The sequence below is a fragment of the Triticum aestivum genome, chromosome 7A (genome assembly GCF_018294505.1).
Source record: "Triticum aestivum cultivar Chinese Spring chromosome 7A, IWGSC CS RefSeq v2.1, whole genome shotgun sequence".
Classification (NCBI taxonomy): domain Eukaryota; kingdom Viridiplantae; phylum Streptophyta; class Magnoliopsida; order Poales; family Poaceae; genus Triticum; species Triticum aestivum.
The window spans coordinates 454,658,916-454,665,574 of record NC_057812.1 but is presented as its reverse complement, the minus strand read 5'-3'; the positions used below and the strand labels follow the sequence as shown (position 1 = coordinate 454,665,574).

At 45.4% G+C, this 6,659-nt stretch overlaps 1 protein-coding gene across 1 annotated transcript in view; it reads left to right on the top strand.

The window, feature by feature from the left end:
* LOC123151038 (uncharacterized) overlaps positions 1-1,408 on the top strand; it is a 36,120-nt gene extending 34,712 nt beyond the window's left edge. Inside the window, exon 3 of the transcript XR_006475466.1 lies at positions 1,241-1,408. The gene's annotated coding sequence lies outside the window, so the exon portion shown is untranslated. The remainder of the gene's footprint in view (positions 1-1,240) is intronic.
* The last annotated feature ends 5,251 nt before the right edge of the window (positions 1,409-6,659 follow it).

The following is a 6,659-nucleotide window of genomic DNA, read 5'->3' as shown; positions in this document are numbered from 1 at the left end:
GAAATCGACATAAGCCGTTAAAACCAACTCGCCCACCACCAGCGTGCTAGGTCGCCTAACCCGTCGACCTAGTCGCCCACACGCGACCCCCGCACCCATCGAAAATCGCCTAAGCCGCCAATACCAACTCGCCTACCCACTGCGTGCCAGGTCGCCTAACCAGGCGACCTACTTGCCCACACGGGACCCCCACACCCATTGAAAAGTCGCCTACGCCGGCAATACCAACTTGCCTACCCACGGCGTGCTAGGTCGCCTAACCGGGCAACCTACTCGCCCACACGAGACCCCCACACCCATCGAAAATCGCCTAAGCTGGCAATATCAAATCGCCTACCCACGGCGTGCTAGGTCGCCTAATCCGGCGACCTACTCGCCCACACGCACCTCCACACCCATCAGAAATCGACCTAAGCCGGTAAAACCAACTCGGTCTATGATTATTTTTTTGCTGCTGAGAATATTCCACCACTACAGGAGCTGACTTATGACTATAATTGTGAAATAAATCTTGTTCGTGACATGAATGGCGAAGTAAAAGTCAAATGCTGCCATTTTTGTGGTTCTCCACAGTGCCGCGACATCTTTATTAAAGACGTAGAAGGCTTGTTTTTCTTTTTCTTTTTACATCGGCATGGAAGGCTGTCAGCACTATGGTGGATTTAATTTCCATGAGAAATCCTTTGGAATGTTGTTGCCTCCTCTTTTAACCTTGCCATTGGCATCCTAGTAAATAATTGGAGTATGTAGATAGTGTTAGGTGTTCATATGGGCAAAGACTAAAGAGGTTGTGATTCTGTTATACCGTTTGTCCACCTACTACAGAACCTCGTGATTCATACAATTTCATTGTGAATTTCCTGGAGAGGTTTCCGCAGCACAAGTACCGTGATTTCTACATTGCATGAGAGTCATAGTTTACTCTTTTGTTGCTATAACTGGTTTGAGGAAGCACATCCTGAACTTGAAAGGCTTGTACCTAAGGTGTAGTTGCTTTACAAGGTTCCACTAATCACCAAAAGCACACCAAACTCAGTGAGCAGCCTTTACAAGGTTGCAGGAATTTTTTTCTACTAGTAGTTTCCAGGCTTTATTCGCCTGGCTACTTGGTGTTCTTGTAAGCAACTAGAATTTACTAAAAGTTTTTTTGTAAGAAACTACAAATAAATTATTGACTAGTTTTTCTATACACAGATTACTAATAACACAAATAATTCTGCTTCTTTTTTTTTCTTTTCAGCAGAAGCAAGGTGCAAGACAATACAGAAGATACAATTCAAGATTTAACAACTTTTACCTAGCATCCATTTCTACAGGGTACGGGGATGCAAGAACAGGGGACAAGATCCAAGTCATGTTCTGGAAACACTTTGGTACATGGGGCAATTTTTGTAATTAGAAGATTAGGGGGGGAGGTACAGAGTGGAAAATACACTAGTTCTAGAACTAAAAGAAGTTCATGGCCAAAATAATTGGAACAACCTTTTTACCCTTTGTTGTTTCAATGGGAGAAACTTGCCCAACTCTGCCAATATTTTTGCCCATAATTCACCAAAAAAATTGCCTGATAAGCAAGAAGAGTTGCAAACACAATTGCGTTTTCAGAATTTTTTCCCATGATTTTTTGCTTTGTTGTTTTCGCCCTTATTTTTACTCAGTTTTTTCGCTGTAGGAGGAGAGCTCCCCAACGCTACGCCATGGCATCCGGCGGTGGCTGGGGAAGGAGTTGCACAGGAGATCTGGGCTGGTGGGCGTTGGGTTTTCTGGTGGTGAGTGGATGGGAGGATCACGTGAGGGAAAGGATGGTTGGTTGTCGAGACGTGGCAACAAGCGAGGGAAATTGGACTTGCCTTTTTAGCACATGGGGTGGGGGACCGATAGGGACACTTTCCTTAAGTGTCGGCCGCGAGATCCACTCGCATAGCGCTCGGGCGCTGTGTAGCAACGTCCTAATTTTAATTGCACGTGTTTCATTCCTCCTACTATCTGAATGTGTTTGCTAGTGTGTGATGTTGTCTGAAACTCTGAATGTATGCATGTGGTTGGCCATATGAAAGCTGCAGGCGACAAAGATAGCTTTAGAAGAAAAAAAGATGCTAGACCTCCAAACATTGTAATTAAACTTGCACATGTACTCTCTCCGTCCCAGTAAGACAAGAATTTTGGGACGGAGGGAGTATATATTTCATCGCTAAGATAAAGTATGATATAGGGTCATTTTAGTGCTAGAAAGATGTATTCCCCCGGCAGTCAGGCTGCAGCTTATGTGCCCTGTTTGTGGAGAAATGTGCATATAACTTGGGGCGTGTTTGGTTGCCTGCATCAAGCCCAACCAGGCTCACGCGGGAAGGAAGAGGCCTGTTTGGTTGCCTGGTTTCGCTGTTGGGCCTGCATCGCACGCTTCTCAAAGCAGCCCAGAGCCTGGCTCGCTGGGAATGCTCGGATCGGCAGTTTCTCGCGAGCCAGGCTGAGTGCGGCGCGAGGTCGCACGTGCGGGGGCGACGCGAGGGCGAGGGGGGATGGCGGGAGATGGGAAATCTGGGGCGCCGTCCCGGCGCCAAATCTAGCCTCACCCCTTTTCACTCGCTCACCCATAGCCACTACCCCCCCTTTCTTCCCTACTGCCTCACCACCGATGATAGCTGCGATTTCAGATCAGCGCTAGAGGCGGCGGCGTTTGCGGTGGATCTGGTGCCCCTTCCTGTTGGCCACCGTCCGGTCGACCTTGTCTATTCCATGGCTCCCCTTACGCCGTCCTCGTCTCTAATGCCGGTAAGCAGTACCCCCTCCCCCCTTTCTTTGGTCGGTGGTTAGGCCGTTAGGCAAGGTGTAGGATCGATTTCCCACTGAATGAACCGTCGATGTCGACTAGGTTATGGACGCACGAATGAGGCTGATAATTCAGGCAGCAACATCGATTAGTATGATTCAGGCATGGGTCATGTTCATGCACCAGAGAGTTGTTTTTCGTGTTGGGAGACCTTTGATCCACTATAGTCCATTGTTTATCCGGGAACAGGAGAGGATCCAAAATCTGAACTACATCTACAACTGCAATGACGTCGAGGCTCCGTGGATGCTTTGAATGAAAAGAGAACCATTTGCCAGGCTTGTCGAGAACTTCAGGAGCAGGGGGCTGCTACAAGATAACATCAACACCAGTGTGGAAGAGCAAGTGGCCATGTTACTTCATGTTGTTGGCCATAACCAGAGGTTCAGGGTCATTCACAACACGTTCAGGAGATCAATGGAGACCATCTCTAGGTACTTCAAGAAGGTGGGGAGCTTAGGGGAGAGATGATAAGGAGACCATCTGGCCAGACTCCACCCAAGATTCGTGGAAGCCCAAGATGGTATCCATACTTCAAGGTGAGCATTGAAAATATACACTTTTCATGGCTTGATATGCTTGTATTGTTCAAGTTGAGCACTAACACAGGCTTGTGATGCCATTTTCAGGATTGCATTGGGGCAACAGATGGTACTCATGTCACTGCCAAAGTTCCTAGGTCACAGTCTGCAGGATAAAGGGGAGGAAGCACAACACAAGCCAGAATGTGCTTGCTGCTGTTGACTTTGATCTGAAGTTCACATATGTGCTGGCTGGCTGAGAAGGGTCAGCGCATGATGCTAACATTCTCAGTGACAGCATGAGTCGACCTGATGGGATCAACATCCCCGATGGCAAGTTCTACCTTGGAGATGCTGGCTATGCATGTTGGCCTGGTATTCTTCCACCCTTCAGGAAAACCAGGTACCATCTCAACGAGTTCTCTGGTAGGAACTATCCTAGGACTGCACAGGAGCTGTTTAATCTCAGACACTCTAGCCGTAGAGTAACTATTGAGAGGGCATTTGGAGCTCTGAAGAATAGGTTTAAGATCTTGGATCAGAAGCCATTCCACTCATACTACACTCAGGTTAAGCTTGTTCTTGCTTGTTGCATTCTGCATATCCGAATCCTCCAATGGGGCTTTGATGAACACGTCCCTGAGGAGCAAGAGGTTGAGCCTGACAATGTTGTTAGCTCCGGCCATGGTGTGGAGGCATTTGACAATGATGCTTGGAAGAACAAAAGGTTGAAGTGGGTAGAGACAATGTGGCTTAATAGAGGTCAGTGCAGGATTTGAAGAAGAGGAGAAAGAAGAAGAAGAAGCAGCAGCAAAAGTAGAAGCGGAAGAAGAGGAAGAGGAAGAGGAAGATCTAGTAGCAGCAACACCAATGAACTATCCCCTATTTTTCCAATGGCTGTTAATAACTTGAACTGTCATTTGATAGTATTTGGGATGAATTGTCATTTGTTTAACTAGCTGGCACTACATGTTCAGATTGTGTGTGGTAAGCTCACCACTAGTTAGAAGTGGTGACAACACCTTATGTAGGTTGCAACCAAACACCATGTCATATGTTCGCCTAATGCAATGCGGGCAACCAAACGCTGTGTCAAAAATGGTTGTCTCATGCAATTAAGGTACATGTAGGCAACCAAACTATGTGCATATGGGGTCTTTTTGCCTGCATCCCCTCAAACTGGCTCACTAGAGCCAGGCTCGCCGGGCTAGGCTCGATTGGCAATGTAACCAAACACGCCCTTGGAGTCTGATGAGTACGGTCATGCCAATGCTACATGGAATTGTTCCTTTTGTGAGACCTAGTTGGTTAGTTCTTGCTGGGACCTAGAACTGCTTGAAAAAGTTCCTCTATTTGGCATGATAAATTAGGATGCAGCACGATTTATAATTCAGTGAAAAGCATCATGTACAGAAAGCAACACATTGTTCACAACTACAGTTAAGACAATAAAAGCTTATAGATGAAAGAAATACAAGGCGCACCGGTGTTTCTCCTTTCCCTCTGTATTTGGCGATTTTGATCACTGTATTTTCTTCCCCTTTTAAGCATTTTGTCATATGCTGCATCGATATTGAAGGAAATATGCCCTAGAGGCAATAATAAAGTTGTTATTTATATTTCCTTATATCATGATAAATGTTTATTGTTCATGCTAGAATTGTATTAACCGGAAACTTAGTACATGTGTGAATACATAGACAAACAGAGTGTCACTAGTATGCCTCTACTTGACTAGCTCGTTAATCAAAGATGGTTAAGTTTCCTAGCCATAGACATGAGTTGTCATTTGATGAACGGGATCACATCATTAGAGAATGATGTGATTGACTTGACCCATCCGTTAGCTTAGCACTATGATCGTTTAGTTTATTGCTATTGCTTTCTCCATAACTTATACATGTTCATATGACTATGAGATTATGCAACTCCCGAATACAGGAGGAACACTTAGTGTGCTATCAAACATCACAACGTAACTGGGTGATCATAAAGATGCTATACAGGTGTCTCCGATGGTGTTTGTTGAGTTGGCATAGATCGAGATTAGGATTTTTCACTCCGATCATCAGAGAGGTATCTCTGGGCCCTCTCAGTAATGCAAATCACTATAAGCCTTGCAAGCAATGTGACTAATGAGTTAGTTGTGGGATGTTGCATTACGAAATGAGTAAAGAGACTTGCTGGTAACGAGATTGAACTAGGTATGATGATAACGACGATCGAATCTCGGGGAAGTAACATACCAATGACAAAGGGAACAACGTATGTTGTTATGCGGTTTGACCGATAAAGATCTTCGTAGAATATTGTAGGATCGAAAGTATGTCTAGGGGGGTGATTAGACTACTTGACCAAATAAAAATCTAGCCTTTTCCCAATTTTAAGTCTTGGCATATTTTAGCAACTTAGCACTAGTCAAGCAATCGACCTACACATGCAAGTCTAAGAGTATAGCAGTGGAATGTAAAACATTGCACATGAAGGTAAAGGGAGGAGTTTGGGGGGAGAAAACACAATGTAGACACGGAGATTTTTGGCGTGGTTCCGATAGGTGGTGCTATCATACATCCACGTTGGTGGAGACTTCAACCCATGAAGGGTAACGATTGTGCGAGTCCACGGAGGGCTCCACCCACGAAGGGTCCACGAAGAAGCAACCTTGTCTATCCCACCATGGCCATCGCCCACGAAGGACTTGCCTCACTAGGGTATATCTTCACGAAGTAGGCGATCTCCTTGCCCGTACAAACTCCTTGGCCAACTCCACAATCTTGTCAGAGGCTCCCAAGTGACACCTAATCAATCTATGGGACACCACTCTCCAAAAGGGAATAGACGGTGTGTTGATGATGAACTCCTTGCTCTTGTGCTTAAAATGATAGTCTCCCCAAAACTCAACTCTCTCTCACTGATTTGGATTTGGTGGAAAGAAGATTTGAGTGGAAAGCAACTTGGAGATGGCTAGAGATCAAGATTCATATGGTTGGAATGGAATATCTTGGTCTCAACACATGAGTAGGTGGTTCTCTCTCAGAAAATGAATGTTGGAAGTGTAGGAATCTTCTGATGGCTCTTTCCACGAATGAAGAGTGGGTGGAGGGGTATTTATAGCCTCCACACAATATCTAACCGTTACACACAAATCACCAAACTCGGTGGGACCGAATAATGAAACTCAGTCAGTCTGATTTAGTTCAAAATGTGAACGTTAGGCTTTTCGGTGGGACCGACATATCAACTCGGTGTGAGCGATTTCATTAGGATTAGGGCATAACGTAATCTCAGTGAGACCGATTATACAAACT